The sequence below is a fragment of the Piliocolobus tephrosceles genome, chromosome 5 (assembly GCF_002776525.5).
Source record: "Piliocolobus tephrosceles isolate RC106 chromosome 5, ASM277652v3, whole genome shotgun sequence".
Lineage (NCBI taxonomy): Eukaryota > Metazoa > Chordata > Mammalia > Primates > Cercopithecidae > Piliocolobus > Piliocolobus tephrosceles.
In genome coordinates, this window is record NC_045438.1 from 142689017 (window position 1) to 142706503 (window position 17487).

The following is a 17487-nucleotide window of genomic DNA, read 5'->3' on the forward strand; positions in this document are numbered from 1 at the left end:
CCACAATTTTTGTTTCCTTGGTCAGTTACCTAAAAGGCAAAGAAAAAAAACCTGCTGTAATACGATTGCTTCTCCTTACAGAAAACCTATTCAGATAACTTGGGTGTTAAACCTGACTTTAAAAAAGAGCACTTAAATTTAATCAGGCACAAGAAGAATGTTTCCAGGACTATGAGAGTATACTATATTATAGAGGAATGTAAACAAGAAAACTAGTACTTTGAGCAGAGGAATGTGTTGTTCTTAGAAACAGCATGGGATGTCCTGGTTACACAAAATAATTCAGGCATATCAAGAAAAGCCAAGCCAAAATAAGTTGTACAAGGGTAAAACACTGCTATTCTAGACCTTCAAAATAAACTCTTTAGCATCAGTCCATAACAGCACAATTGGAACCAGAAGAAGTTACAGGAATTGATGAAAAGTTTGGAGAGTCATGACCACAGCCAAACAAAGAGATATACCTTTTTCAGGGTCAAAAGAAGGAAGAACCTGAAATTAGAGAAACTAGACAGTTATCAGGAAAAAATGTGACCGGAATAGGAACTGTTTGTAGTTTAGAGGATGGCTGTTAAACAGATTTCATAACTAAAATCAAACCTTCTTGCAATTTTACTGAGAGCAAATTAATATTTTCAGAAAGCCTTGTTCTAACACAGGGGACCAAGTTTTTAAGTTCTGTGTCAGTGTGTTTTTAACATCAAAGTTCAATCCCTGGAAAAACCCATAAAAGATTTGCTTCCAATCATAGGCAATCTGATCACAGAGAAAATTCCTTTTATAAACTGTCTTTTCATAAACCTTAAGACTTACTTAGACTATTTATGAAATGCTTGAAATTTCTGCTTTGTTCTATACTTCTTTCTTAACCACTCATTTTACTCTAAGACAAAAATTTACCAAACAAAAGTCTTTCCTATACAAAGTTATTTTTTTCCTTTAAACTTCTTACCAAAAATACATTGTATTCTCCTCATACAATTGAGACAGAATTGCCTTTCTCATCATTAGTAGTTTAATCACACACATTAATTACAATGTTAACTCTTAGCAACTCTAATTTCAGTGAAAACCTAGGAAGTAAGCAACTTTTAACTATCAATCACATACCAATAATCCATGAATACACATTTTACAATGTCCAGATCATGGGTTTTCTAACAGAGCAACTCTTTAAACCGAATAATTTTATTTCTCTGAAATAAGAAGCCAAAAGCATCTGAGCCTCAACTCAGAGTCTCAGCATAGTATTTTATCTGGAAATGATCCAGACATTCAATGACCATCCGTCATTTAATTTGGCTTAGCAAAACTCTAAGGGTGTAGTTACCAAATAGATTTGAGAAACCGCTACTACAAAGACACATGCACACGTATGTTTATTGCGGCACTATTCACAATAGCAAAGACTTGGAATCAACCCAAATGTCCATCAGTGACAGACTGGATTAAGAAAATGTGGCACATATACACCATGGAATACTATGCAGCCATAAAAAAGGATGAGTTTGCATCCTTTGTAGGGACATGGATGCAGCTGGAAACCATCATTCTTAGCAAACTATCACAAGAAGAGAAAACCAAACACCACATGTTCTCACTCATAGGTGGGAACTGAACAATGAGCTCACTTGGACTCGGGAAGGGGAACATCACACACTGGGGCCTATCATGGGGAGGGGGGAGGGGGGAGGGATTGCATTGGGGAGTTATACCTGATATAAATGATGAATTGATGGGTGCTGACGAGTTGATGGGTGCAGCACACCAACATGGCACATGTATACATATGTAACAAACCTGCACGTTATGCACATGTACCCTAGAACTTAAAGTATAATAAAAAAAAAAACATAACCATTATCAAAAGTTCATTTACAAACTTTTATCCCATGCACATCTACCCTAACCATTCATTCTTAATAATTATGCCTGGAAAATATCATGAGATATCAGACAAATCTAGCCATCGTCTCAAGCTAAATTTTCTATCAACCAATTTTACATTACTGCATGCCATCCAAGTGTCATAAAAGTAAGAATCTCAAAGTTAAATACATGCCTATTTTGTTGATAACTCAGAAAACACAGCCATGTCCATCAAACCAACCATTTTAGATTAGCCCTATTCATCAGAAGATTACTAAGTCACATGAACTTGGAAAACATTTGGCCTTGTTTGCTTAATTTATGAGTACTCATTTAGTTATAAGCCAATTTGGTACTGTAGACAACATACAAACAGACACATACAAACATATGCACAAAAATACAGGCAAACACAAAGACTGTGTAGCTTTAATTTTAAAACTCTAGCAGTGAATCGGGTAAAACTCATTAGTTTAAACGGACAGTTGGATTCAAACTGCATCTCTGTAAGTGGAACAGGTTGAAATTTATCTGTTCCACATGGCTGAAGCCCTTATCAAATTTTAGAGAAAATAGGGTAGGAAATGTACATCTCAAGCAAAGGGAAAACTCAAGCTTCTCCAAGAAGTTGTCTGGTTGTGTTACAGGCATACAAAAAATGAATGCTTAAGCAACACAAAATCACAGGAACACATGACAAGATTTGACAAGAAAACATGCAATGAAAACACGTAATGAGTCCACGAGAAAATTTAGAAACTTTTCCAAATAACCGGGTGAAAAAGTAAAAGAGGAAGGAAGGAATGAAAGATAAAGCAGAGGTGTTTAAAAAAAAAAAGAAAAGGTGCAGAAGACAGGCAGAGCAACAGAAAAGGGGGCCCAGTGGAATAAAGTTTTTCCAGAGGATTTTTTGTAGCTTTAGTTTCAGTCTCGCGAGTGTTAATCTCACTTTACGTTTAATTAACGCACTCACTCAATTTGGAATTATTTTCTGTAAGAAAGGCAATGGTAGCCTCTTGATTCTGTTTACAACTTTTAAAGTGCCAATTGATAAAGGCTTCCCATTGTCTCTGAGAGGTTCGCTTTTTCTTTTTTTTTTTTTTTGCTTTTTTTTTTTTAATTAGACAACTTTTACTAAATGAGAAAACTATATTTAAAATGTGCTTTAAAACAAAACGGAATTAGAAAAAAAGACACATGCATTTTAAAGAACTTTTGCACTGTGCTGAAAATGAAATATCTCTTGCAGTAAGTAATACAATGTGCCAGTTCATAAAATATAAGTTAACAGGTTTCTCAATTTAACATTTTCAAAGACAATATTAAGGTCAAAAATGTCACATCTATGATAGCACATATAGAAGGGCATTATAGATATGATGTCCATCCCTATGAAGCTTACAAATTTGACAATGCTCAATAAAAGCTTTTAGAATCACATCCAACAGTGTCACAGCCAAAGAATCAGAAATCTGTGTCCTGTAAGTTCTCTCCTTCTAAAATCTTCATGTTAACTTTTCTACACGTTGCCATTTGTTAATACTAACCCTTAAAAAAAAGAAAGAATAGGAAAAGAAAGGCTGCAATAAACTCTTGATCAGGTACAGAAATTATTGCTACTATAGTTCACTATAAAGCATGTCTATACAATATCATATGACCTTTGATTATGAAAAAATCAGAATAAAAATCTTTAGTGACATAAGCCTTACAATCGTATACAACATTCACATGGCAATATTAGACAGTTAAGCACCCAATACCCATAGTTGACAAAATGTCCCACTGATCAGCATTCATTTAAATACATCCTTTGTATAGAGGGAGGAAAAAGAGAGAGTGTCAGCTTTCCAAGGCTTGTCAAAAAATGATTCTCATGTACTGTTGATCTAAAAACAAACAACAACAACAACAACTCAAAAAAAAAAAAAAGAAAAAACTCAAAAAAAAAAAAAAAAAAAAAACCAATGCAGGTGAAGGTGTTACCAGGAAGTTAAGCATGCCAAAAGGTACTCCGTGCGAATGGAAACCTAAAGCCAAGGTACCACATAATCACATTACCAACTAGTTGGGTAATACTAATGAGCCTTATCTTAAAGTTAAATGAAATGCTACTGCACAATAGAGCATCAATAAGTTAAAAATTAGAGTGCACAAATCCCAATCAGTGGCGATTCCTGTATAAAGCAAAATATTCACTATCAGCTGTAAAGTTTGCCCAGTCAAACTGTATGATTAAAATCACTGGATTGGACAATGTGCGTTTTTTAAAACAATCAATCTCTAAAATTCCTTTTTAATGTAATGAGGCGTAAGTTTTCTTAGTAAGATTAAACAGATATCTAAGTAGATAAGCAAGGGAAAATAATAGTTGGTGAATGTCTGTAAAGCTCTTCCCATATTTCACTTTTAAAAATGTTTAGGGAAAAAAATTAGAAGTATGTGCCATTGTTCTAGCAAAAACAAACAAACAAAAACAAAACAAGCTCAAAATAATTAAGCAACCAAGCAACACTAAAACCACATTACACAGATGGATCATCATGCTTTCATCTGGTTTAACTATCACATCTAGTTTAACTGGGATGCTCTTCAACTTTAAAAATTGTGATACATGAAGATGTAACTTTAATGGATAATTTTGAATTTGGATTTAACTTTGTTGACTATAACAGAGTATACTTATTACAATACAGTGTAGCACATCTTTCTATTAGAAAAAAATTTAAGATCCTTTACCCGTCTCCTTAAGTTAAAGGTGTGACATCATAAAGGGTGTCAAATGGCTGGATGGTTTTACAGTGCACACTTACATATTATGACGTATGTCCTTAACAAATCTGACGGTTTCTTTACAGAATTCCTTTCTTCACCTTTTCTTCGGTGGATTAGCTGTTCGAGGTGGAGTGACAGGACGTCCAGAATTCAGTCCACCATACTGGTACTTAGCTTTCTTTTCAGATGGTTTCAATATCTGAAATGAACACATCAAAGTTTCATCCACACTCATCATTCCACCAGCATTATCAAACTCGCCACAGTAATTTGGGGCTGAAAATAAGGTTACCAACTGTCGTTTAGCAAAAAATTCATATCCATCTTCCACCACCTGATGAGCTTGACAAATCAAATCTAAATCATGACGATTCAGAAATTTACTGACTACATCAGCTCCAAAAGTAAAGGAAACACCACGATCATTTTCTCCCCAGCCTTGCACATCCTTATCTGGGTCAGACCATAGCAGATCACAGAGCAAACCTGTATCAGGGACATCAGTAGGTCTCATAATTCTCCGAATCTGCTCCATAGATTGCAGGTCTGGTGACAGTCCTCCATGACAACAGAAGATCTTCTCATCCACAATGGCTGCTATAGGCAGACAGTTAAAAAAATCAGTGACGGTCTTCCACAATTTAATATTAAATCTTCGTTTGCATTCATCATAGAATCCATAAATGCGATTGATGCTAGCACACTCATGGTTTTCTCTTAAGAGAAAGAAGTTCTCTGGATATTTGATTTTATAAGCCAATAGCAAACAAATGGTTTCCAAAGACTGCTTTCCTCTGTCCACATAATCTCCTAAGAAAAGATAGTTTGCTTCTGGTGGGAAACCTCCATATTCAAATAATCTCAATAAATCCGTATATTGTCCATGAATATCTCCACAAATTTTCAGCGGTGCTTCCAATTCCAAAAGAATAGGCTGGCTGAGAAAGATCTCCCGAGACTTGATACATAAGCCCCGAACTTCTGCTTCAGTCATCTGCACAATCTTTCCTGGACGACATCCTCGTACCTCCAGCAGCCGGGTGATGAGGCTGTCCACGTTCAGCTCCCCGTCCGCCATCTTGTCGGCACAGACTCTCCTTCCCAGCAGCGGGAACAAGGGCTTCTCGGCGGAGGCTGCGGCGATGGCTCGGCGTTCTCTCACCTACAAGTCACGCGGCGTTTCGGCGGCTCCAACTCCCCCTTTTCCCGGGCCCTCCCCCCACCCCCTCCCCGCCGGGCAGCGAGAGCGCGCGCACACTCGGAAGCACCCACGGAAAATAAATAAATAAACAAGAAGGGCCCCCACAAACAGGGCCGCGTCAGACCAAGGCCACCTTCTCCGAGGTTTGCTTTTTCTTTGTGTGCACAGATAGACACGTTTCAGAATTTCAAAAGAGTCCTATTTTGGCCAACAAAATTAGAGCTTATGGTGGGTAATTTTTGTTCAGAGACCTAGCCAATTACAACTCATTGTACCATAATTTTTGCTTATAAAACCAGCTGGAGTCACAGAAAGTGGCTGATCAGACGGGAAAAACTTACAACACGGGCTACCCATTGCACTGACGTGATGAAGTCATTCCTTCCAGTACCCATAGTGCCAACATCCGCACAAAACCTTACAGACAGGCCAAGTCCTAACGAAACCCAGGGCCAGTTGGGAAAGTCTCCTCTAGAGTTGGATGGTCAGAGCCAGGCAACTTGAAAAGCCCCCAGCAAATCTGGAGCCAACAGGGAATGTCCTGTCAGGGGTCTGGATGGAGGAAACTGGTTGAAATTGGAAAGATCCCCCACTAAACCCGGGGCCAAAGGGAATGTCCCCTCTGGGGTCTGGATAGAGGGAATTACTAAGGCTAGAAAACTGTCTCCCTTCTCCGAACCGGGGCCACAGGTAATAAGTCCTCTCTGGAGTCCAGACGGAGGGGCCTACAGGGAAAGAACAGTCTCTGAGACTTCAACCAAAGCGTGGTAGGTCTGAATTTGAGAGGACTTACCCAACCCTTCTCTCCCCTCTGGCAACACTGAGAAGACAACTGAGTTCAAGGGGCTCTTGCAGGCACACACCACCGATGGTTTGGGTCAGGACAGGACTTCAAATCTCACTTTTGATGCCAAGAATGTGAACAAAAGTTTTCTGAATAGGAATTTGGAGGGAAGAGACTTCATTCTGGTGAACAGTTTGCAAACTGAGGAGAGGAAAGCCAGGGTACAAAACGAAGGCGGATTCCAGAGAACGAAGGGAAGGCTCAGTTTTCTGTTTTGTTTTGTTTTTGACACAGAGTCTTGCTCTGTTACCCAGGCTGGAGTGCAGTGATACCATCACAGCTCATTGCAGCCTTTAATTTCCGGGCTCAAGTGATCCTCCCACCTCAACCTCCTGAGTAGCTAGGACTATAGGCAAACGCCATCACGCCCTGCAAAAAAATTTTTTTTAATATTATTTAGATAGAAATGGGATCTTGTATGTTTCCCAGGCTGGTCACAAACTTTCAGCCTCAAGCAGTCCGCTATCTTGGTCTCTCAAAGTTTTGAGATTTAAGACTGAGCCACCATGCCAAGCCAGTCTGTTTTTATAGCAAAGATTCCCTCCTGCCCAGGTTTAGTTTTTTTGGAGACAGAGTCTTGATCTGTTGCTCAAGCTGGAGTGCAGTGGCAGGATCTCAGCTCACTGCAACCTTCGCCTGTTTTGCGAGTAGCTGGCATTACAGGTGCCTGCCACCATGCCTGGCTAGTTTTTGTATTTTTTAAGTAGAGACGGGGATTTCATCATGTTGGCCAGACTGGTCTCGAACTCCTCACCTCAAGTGATTCACCTGCCTTGGCCTACCAAAGTGCTGGGATTACAGGCGTGAGTCATCCTGTCAGGCCCCATCTAGGTTTTTAATCAGGTTCTTTTATGTAAATAAAAGATTGAAACACGTTTAGTTGTGATTGGTGAGTGTAGATGATTTCTGATTGGTTGACAAAAGTGAGTTCTGGTTGGTCAATACAGCTGAACCCTGACTGATTGACTGAGGCTGCTGAGGTCTGATTGGTTGGTTCAGGCGAATGCTGGAAGTCCCAAATATAAAAAGATGCAGGTTTTCAGGGAACTGAGAGTATTTGTGCGGCTCCTACCTGGTCAGAAAATCACTTCTTAGCTGTATTTTAAACTTAGGCCCAGTTAGCCATCTGGGATCCATCTTGAAGAATTGGCTTGAAGGATTCACATTTGTTCACTATGTAAATAGATTGTTAACAGTAGATTTAGGTGAATGTGTTTGGGTCTGTAAAGAGAAATGGACTGTACAGTTCTATTCCTTGAAGGCAGAGACAGAGAATGAAGCCATGTGAGTAGTAGGAAATGTTCCCTCCACCTTTGCACCTGCAAGTGGACTCAGTCACTTCACAGGCCTATTTCTCCTTCAGACATCATCACAGCTACATGGGCAATGGGCAGGAAAGAATTTCAGAACTGTGATAGTATTTTAACTTCCTGCAGGCCTTTAAAATTTTCTGTATTAACCAATTAAAGTATTCAGTGGCTTTGGAGTCATCCAGAAGGTGTGAGCTCACGCAGAGCCAAAAAGGAGAGAAAGAAGAGTGAATGTTTCCTTCTAGACAATTCATAGTCTTTAGTTCATTTGTAGACTTTTATTGCATGGCTTAAGTGAAGATTTGGGTTTGTTTTCCAAGTGTTTGAATTTTACCAACGTTGTTTTTTAAAAAATAATTTGCATTTTCCTCTCTGACTTAAAATACCAACTTTTAGTAAAAGAAATCTCTATATATTTATGTCTATTTCTGGACTTAATATTTAGTTTAATATCTGTTACTAGACCTATTATACAATATATTCAGTGGTCTAAATTTTAATATATGTAAATATCAGGTAGGTCAAAAAACACATCATTTTCACTTTTGAAAGTATTACTTTGTAGTATCAGCTGTTTATTCTTCCAGAAAAGTTTATAATCAGTGGACCATATTTAAAAATACCTATAGCAGTGTTTTCAGAGTTGCACTGAATTGCAATAAATTAACTGGGGAGAAGTTGGTAGTTATAAGAGTACTCAATATCAATATTCAATATCAATAGTACTCAATAATATTGATATAAGAGCATAATAAGACTTCCACTGCTGAACTTGGCTTAAGGTTTTCCTCAGTCGAGTATTAGTTTGCTTCCTGCATTCCCTATGCATTTCTTACAAAACTTAAAGTTGTTTTCTTGTATTTTCTGAATTTGATTTTTATTCGTTGTATTTTCAGGAATATTGGAAAGATATCATTTGAATATATTTAATTTTTTAACTGAAAAAACTATTGCTAAGCTATCTTGTTAGTATAGCTTTGAATAATAGATTCTTGTGTTTTGGAGTAGATGATCCTCTTCATCTGCAAATAATAATAATAATTGGCTAATATTGGGATTCCTTTATTCTTTATAGCTTTAATTGCACAGCCTCTAGGCATATTCATAAATAATAAATTGGCTGCCAATTTAAAATAGGCATTTAATTATGTTCATGAATTGTCTTTTTGTTCTTTTTTAGATTGAAAATCAAAAACCAAGAATAGAAATTGAGTTTTGTTAAATGTGTTTGTAACTTCTATTCAGATGATTGCATATTTTTCTTTGTTGTGATTTATTAGTAAAATATACTTTTAATATTAAAACAAGACTTCCATTCCTGATATTAAAACTTTTTAAATCAAATAAAGTATTACAAGGAACTTGGGATTAGTTTGATGGGGCAATGGAGCATTATATTTAGTTCTGAACTTCTTAGTATCAAAAATAAAATGGAAAATGCAATTAAAAAATAAAATACAAGCTCTTTGTCTAATAAAAATATATCAACAACATTGCTTTGAGGGAAGCAAAGCTTTCATTGGACTGAATTCTTTGAGTGAATAATGTTGTGGACGGAACATAAATAGGAGTAAGAGCTTCTCCACCATCTTCCAGAACCATGGACCTAGGCTTTATTAATCTATTGGGGTATTAAATCAGATGTTTACCAAATACCCTGATGGAGTATTGTTAACATTATAACCATTGAGTTGAACAAAGATGACTTAGATGTGATCAAAATGCAATTCTATTTTCTATCTCCTACCTTCACTATTTGTTTAACTTGAAAAAAATCTTAAGGTACAGTAAAGTTTTTAAGAGTAGCACAAAGAGCTTTTTTCCTTAACCGTTTGAGGGTAAGTTGCTAGCATGATGCCCTTACCATCATCTCCACACCACTCACACAGTTTAGGATATCCTACAAACAAGGACATTTTTCTACTTAACCACAAAACAACCATCAACATCAGGTAACTAATGCTGATACATTTCTACCATGGAATTCTGAGACCTCATTCACATTTCATCAATTGTATCAGTGATATTCTTTTTCACCAAAAGATTCACTTCAGAATCTCATGTTGCATTTAGTTGCCATGTCTCTTTAGTTTCTTTAACTCTAGAATTGTCCTTAGTCTTTCCTTGACTTTGATGACATCATTGAAGAGTACAGGCTATTTTGTAGAAGTTCCTCAGTGTAGGTTTCTTTGATGTTTTCACATGATTAAATTCAGGTTAGGGATACCACAAAGATGTCCCTGTGTCCTTCTCAGGTCATTATACCAGGAGTCATATGATGCTGATATGTACCATTTCTGGCTCTTCATTTAATTAAGGTAGGGCCTATCAGGTTTTGCCTCTGCAAAGTTACTCCTTCTCACATTGAAATTAACAAGTAGTTTGTTAATTTGGAAATATGTAAATATTTACATACTCTGGAGCTACGTAAATATTTCATCCTACATCAGACTTTCAATTTATTCACATTTATTTTAGTAAAGCTCATAATTATCTGCTTTATTTAATGATGTATAATATATTACTATTTTTGTTTACTTTGATGCTCAATTTATCTCAATTTCGGCCAGTTGGAGGTTCTTCATCATTCTTTGAGCACTTTCTTACTTTGTGGCATGAAACAATATTCCAGAGTCATCTTGAGTTTTTCCCTGACCACGCCCTGAAATCAGCCCTCCCTCTAAGAAGCTCTAGTTCCTCTTAATGTTTGAGAATCGTATTTAGAAACCAAGATCTTGGTGTAGATGTGTTCATGGCTTCTGGGGCCTCTGCTCTCAGGTCCGCTAGGTAGACAGTTAGGGACTATATGTGCATACATACATATCTATCTACCTACCTACCTACCTACTTATATTTCTATGGATACCTATGAATTTACACCAGTACTTCCATTCCAATCCAACACAGAGTTTCTTCGAGTTTTCTACTTTTCCATATTTTTAACTTTCTTTTCCAGCAGTGAGCTCCTATTAGTCTTAATGTTTGTATTTACTTTGTCAATCCCCTGGTATGCCACCATCATCCCATTTCCAGACATCCTTCTCATTCTTTTCCCAGGCCTACACCTCTCACTCTGATGCCCCCTTGTGGATGCCCTCCTTTCCTGCTCGTGCTCTGATTCCCTGCCACAGGCCACACCTCCCGGACCAAGGCAAACTTCCTCATCTCTGTTGGACACTGACGTCTTTGCTGAGTTGCACAACTTTGCTTAGAAGCTTTCCTCAACCCACTTCAGTGGGCCAGGCTGTCACCCAGCTCAGACACCCTCTGCACCTGGTCAGGCTTCAGCATTCTATGCCAGGCTGTCCTCCTGCATGAACACAATCCTCACCCTGCACAGGCTCTGACACCTCTCACTGGGCCACTGTGGCTCCCCACACTGTGTCCTGCTGGAATATCCCCAGGCTAGCCATTAAGCAAAATAAGCTTGTGTTTAGGACACCAAGAGAAGAGGGCACCACAGAACTTTCCCCCAGCTGTCATGCCCTTAAGTCTTTCACTGGTCATATGATGTTAGTAACATTTTTTAAATTGTCTTTATTTGCTGTTTAGATTTAATCTAAAATTTTTTCAAATGTGCTCTTTGGCATGGTGAGTGACTAATGTTTAAAAGTTTGATTTGAAGGTGGTATCAGATACAACATTTGTTTCTGTCTCATGCTCTGAGGGTTTTGCCTTCCTGAAAGCTGACTGGGTCTGGCTAGCATTTAACTCATCAGCTGATTTGTTTGAGGAAAACTTAAGCTCTTTATTTTAAGAAATGGAAGGGCCAAGGGTGTTACAGAACCACCAGATTTATATTTCCACTACTCAGTAACAAACTAATGCACTCAGCAGGTAGGTTTTGCAGCAGAGAAAGAATTTAATGAATACAGAGTGACCAAGCAAGGAGATTGGGAAAATCCTCAGAGGGATCTCCATTTCCAGAGGAAATTCCTTTTCCCCCAAGGACTCTTGTGCTGGGATTTTTAAGGGAGTCTTAGAAGGCAAGGGCTAGAAAACTGAGGTTACTGAGTGGTCAGGGTAAGGTGGATGAAGTCATCAGGATGTATTCTTTGGTGAGCCAGCTCCCTGTGGGGTCCTGCAGACCAACTGACACAGTAGTTTCACTGATAGGCAGGACCTGAAAGAATAACTCAAATAGAAAACGTAACGTTTCACAATGCTTAAGTTGTTATCTCCAGAGCAATTAAGGGAAACTATAATCTTTTGACAAGGTCTACGTGGTTTTGAGGCAGTAGGCAACAAGCAACTATGAGAAAGCATGAGAGAATAAGCTGACTTCATGATTAATGCTGGATGTGCTGCAAGCTTGGTTATTTTCATTTCTCCCCCTCCCTTCTTCTCTGATTAATTTTGTAAAGTTCATAGGGATGGTTTCGAGGGGGCAACATGGTTTGTCTGTATTTAGGGTATCATTGTTCTTAATCTGACCCTGCAGCGAGGCAGCCTACCTTGCTTATTGTTTCCCTACCCTATCCCAATAACTGTTTTTGTTTTTTAAAGCAGAGATGGGGTTTTGCTATGTTTCCCAGGCTGGTCCTGAACTCCTGGGCTCAAGCAATGCATCCACCTTGGCCTCCTAAAGTGCTGGAATTTCAGGTGTGAACCATGGTACCTGGCCTCCAATAATTTAAACAAATTCAGAAAATTAAGTGAGGATGCAAAGGGTTTACCTTTTCCCTTTAAACCTGCTCAGTGAAGAAAGAATTTTAAAACTCTAGGTTATCCCACCCCCACTATACCCCACACTCTTATTTATTTATTTATTTCCTTGTTAAGCCCTCTTAGGTAATAAAAAGTACTGTGGTCACTTTAAATAGCAAGCACACATTCCCAGTTAGATAACTGAAAATACTATTTCAATATAGAATTTAGCTAGTCAATTGTCATACACATACGAGACTCCTTCCCTGTGTCTCCAGCTGGGACAAAGCTGCAGGCAGACCTTCTCCTTCAGGGAGAGGGATGTGAGCAATTTCTTTCGTCTGGCTTTTCTCCTCATCCGCTAAGATGCTGACTCCACCTCTGACCCCTCCTGAGGTGTAACCAGGAGAGAAAGGAGGGGAAGCAAGCGTGGAAATTTCTGGTTTGTTTGGCCCCATTGTCAGTTGCCCTCATGCTCCCTGGGCTGGTAGGTGTTGAAAGCAGACCCTTTTCTTCATGCATAAGAGGCTGACAAGGCAGGAAATACACTTGGTTTTTCCAGCTGCCCATCTCCCTTGGCGTCCCAGATCCACTCCACACAAATCTCCCTTTGTGGATATCACTTCTCCCTTCTAGGTGATCCCTGGGGGCTGGCTATCACTCCTCTGTGACCTGCATCTAATCCACAGGAAACACGCATGTAGCCTCTGGTCTAACAAAATGGAGAGGTCCTGTCCACTCCAAATGCAGTGGTCACTGTCTTTCTGCCCTCTTTCTCCAGTGGAAAGTCAGAGCCCCTCACTCCCAGATTCCTCAGGAAAGCTAACAGCTGACCCATGGGGCCACCCAAACACGGACTAGGCTCTAAGCAACCATTGATATAATTTGTCTATATTGATTTACCTAATTCTGTACTTTTCATATAAATGAAATTATGTAATATGTCTGTGACTGGTCTGTTTCACTTGACATGTTTTCAAAGTTCACTCACATCATAGCATGTAGCAATACTTCATTCTTTTTTTGTGGCCCAGTAGTATTTGACTGTATGGCTATGCTACATTTTGTTTATACATTAATCCACTGAGGAGCATTTGAGCTGTTTATACCTTTTGGCTGTTATGAATAGACTACTATGTCCTTTTGTGTGTACAAGTTATTATGTGAAGGTATGTTTCGATTTTGTGGGGTATATACCGAGAAGTGGGGTTGCCGGTCATATGGCAATTCTATGTTTAACGTTTTGAGGGACTGCCAAACTCTTCTCCACAGCATCAGACTATTTTACATTCTCACCAGCAATGTAGAATAATTCCATTTCTCCACACCCTCATCAACGCTTGTTTCTTTTTTTTTCAGTAGCCATCTCAGTGAATGTGAAGTGGTATCTCATTATGGTTTTGATTTCCTTTACTCTAATAAGTAATTATGTTGAACATCTTTTCATGTGCTTATTGGCCGTTCTTCTATTTTTTACAGAAATATATATATTCAGTGTATTTGCCCACATTTTAATTATTTGTCTTTTGATGTTGGGTTATAAGAGTGTATTGGATAGTCTAAATACTAGACCCTTATCAGATTGTGATTTGCAAATTTTTTCTCCCATTTTATAGGTTGTCTTTTTACTTTCTTGTTAATGTGCTTTGATGCAAAGTTTGAAGCAAAGTTTTTAATTTTTATGAAGTCTAATTTATTTATTTTTTCTTTTATTGCTTGTGGCTTTGTTGTCATATAGAAGTAATCAATGCCAACTCAAAGGTCATGAAGATGTTCCCCTAAATTTTCTTCCAAGGGTTGTATTGTTTTAGCTCTTACATTTAGGTCTTTGATTCATTTTGAGATGGTTTTTTCATTCTTCTTTAATTTCTTCCTACAATATTTTGAAGTTTTCAAATATAAGTGTTGTACTTTTTTTGTTAAACTTATTTATAAGTATTTTATTATTTTTTATGCTACTTGAAATGGAATTATTGTCTTAGTTTCATTTTTGGATGGCTCATTGCAAGTGTATAGAAATATAATTGACTTTTGTATATTGATCTTGTGTCCTGCAGCTTTGTTAAACTCATTAGTTCTAATGTGTTTAGTAGATTTCTTAGGATTTCTTAAGCAAGATTATATCATTTGTGAAATATAGTTTTACTTCTGTTTTTCCAATCTAGATTCCTTTTATTTCTTTCTCTTGCCTAATTGCCCTGTATAGAACCTCTAGCATAATGTTGAGCAGAAGTGGCTAGAGTAGACATCTTTGTCTTGTTCCCGATCTTAGAGAGAAAACACGCATTTTAAAATTCTTACAAAGCCTTTCTTCATCTACACTCTATTGAGGCTTTAACTTTTATGGAACCTGAACTGTTTTAGAGCTGTATGACTGGTTTTTTATGACATCCTGAACAATATCTGTAAGGTATGGTTTGGATGTTTGTCTTCTCCAAATCTCATGTTGAAATGTAATTCCTAATTTTGAAAGTAGGGCATAGTATGAGGTGTTCAGGTCATGGGTGCAGATCCCTCATGCTAGCTTGGTGCTGTCCTTTGGATAATGAGTGAGTTCTCACTCTGAGTTCAGGAGAGAATATGGTTGTATAACAGTGTGTAGTACCTCCCATCTCTCTCTCTATTGCCCCAGCTCTCACCATGTGATGCACTGACTCCCCTTTCACCTTCTGCCGTGATTGGAAGATTCCTGAGGCCCTCACCAGAAGCAGACACTGGCATCATGCTTCTTGTACAGACTGCAGAACCATGAGCCAAAATAAACCTCTTTTCTTTATAAATTACCCCGACTCAAGTATTCCTTTTTACCAACACATATTGTCTCCCTAGGATAAGATGCATCGTGCTTGCCTATGTGAAGGAAATACATATATTCCCTTCAGCTAACATGTGGAAACATCTGCAGCATGTTTAGACAGTTATTAGGCAATGTAAGCAGCTATTGCCACTGGAAAACCCAGAAAATGTCTATTTGTATGGATGCCATGTTTTAATAACTAATAAAACTTCAAATACAAAATGGAGGAAAAAATTTTCAATGCAAAGGAAAGATCGTGTGTGCCTTTCTCACTGTTACTCCAGATAGGCCCCTGGATTGACACCCCAGTTTAGAACCTTGGCCTCTCCCACTTTTCAGGTTTTGGAGAATATGACTTCGGAGGAGCTCATCTGGACACCTACTAACCAGGTAAAGCCCAGTTTCAGCCCAACTTGCCAGAGGTCACTATCCCAGTTAACACAGAAGACAGCAATTGTTCTTTGAAAGGACTAGTGACACTTTTGGGTAGGGTCCATAAAAAAAAGAGTGTGTGGTGGGTGCAGGACCACAAAGGGGGCTTTATTTTCATTTTCTTAAAAACAAGTTGGTTTACAAAGAATGAGAATTTGGTAACAGTACAAAAGGTATGCCTTATTATTGCTGTGGATAAAATACATTCTTATTAGGGAGAGAGGCAGTATCAAACTACTTGAGTGTCAAACCCCACTGGTATGCCCTGTGTATTTTTGCTTTGTTTGGATTTGTTTTGTTTTCAGGATACAACATAGATACACAGCAACTGATGGATGGTTTCATACTGTGTGCCTGGACCTAGCAAAATTTTGGAGTTGTTTGGATCTTTTCCATAAAGATTTTTGAGAATAGGGAAGAGGAAGGATGATAAACTTGCACAGACAGCCATATTTATTTTTATGTCCAGAGGAGAGAAGTGTGAAAAAATGCTTAGGATAACCTATCACTGAGGCAAGGAAGACAACTTGAGAAAAATATAATACACGAGACCATCTTTTTGAAATGTTTAAAAGCTTTCTTATGTCCTCTGGGTACAAGGACTCACCAATGATATTTGTGTGCACTATTTTTTCTTTGTTTACAAAACTTAGTGTGAAACAGAGCACTTGCAGAGCCTGCGACAACTTCCTTATTGAAGGGAAGAAGGACCAGCACACAAGGCTAAGGCTGAGGGGCAGTCACTAGCACCAGGAAGAAGGTGGTAGGAAGAGTCCTAGGGGCCGTTTTTACCCTCCCACATACCCTGTGTGCATCGTTTTTTAACATGTATTGTTTGTAACATGTAATATATCTGAATTTTAAATGGGGGTGGTGATTTATCTCAGTCTTCCTCTCTGCATCAGTTGCTTTATAAATGATTGTTAAACCAATAAACACACACAAGATAAAATTTTATTCTAAGGCTTCATGAAAGACTTTTCCACAATTTTCAACTTTTATTCTTTCTCATTGTAGATGTATGAGCTAGTGCAAAATTTTAGGAGATTTCCATAATTTAAGGATGGCCCATTTTAGAGGAAACAGCACAAGTCACCTCCCTCATTGGTGGGCCCAGGGAGAAATGTAACTCATTTTCAGAAATAACTAAAAGTGACAGATAAGAAAGAAAGAATAGGATCCAGGGAAGGAAAAGAGATGAATAAATGCAGACATTGGGTGACTCAGAAACAAACAAGTGATCTTGTTGTGCCCTGGTGGGCAGCATTTTAATTGTCACTGATGAGAGCCTGGGGTTGGCTTGGTGACTGCTGGAGAAATGATATGGAGCAGACCCAGACTCTAACGTCTTAATTCCAGATGAAGAAAGATAACCCATAGGTTTAGATGACTCGATGCTCAGAAAATAGAATTAAAGAAAAATCTGGTCCTTTTTCTTCCTATCCATTTCTCCCCTAACTGTTCTCCCACTACTCTAGAACTGTTCATTCATTGATTCATACTGTGATTCAATAGCATTTACTGGCACTTACTGTATATGATACTGTTGTTCTTTGTGTTAACGATGTTACAAAATAATGAATGTCATGGTTCCTGAACTTTAGGAGTTTGT

General features: G+C 38.2%; 1 protein-coding gene and 1 pseudogene across 2 annotated transcripts in view; one reads left to right on the forward strand and one right to left on the reverse strand.

Moving 5' to 3' along the window:
• Positions 1-16850, forward strand: part of SLC17A1 (solute carrier family 17 member 1) — a 57728-nt gene extending 40878 nt beyond the window's left edge. The window contains exon 13 of the mRNA XM_023209722.3: positions 16529-16850. The gene's annotated coding sequence lies outside the window, so the exon portion shown is untranslated. The remainder of the gene's footprint in view (positions 1-16528) is intronic.
• LOC111541087 lies at positions 3375-5891 on the reverse strand (annotated as a pseudogene). The gene has a single exon (XR_002731192.2). The product of XR_002731192.2 is annotated as a serine/threonine-protein phosphatase PP1-beta catalytic subunit pseudogene (transcript).
• Positions 16851-17487: the final 637 nt, after the last annotated feature.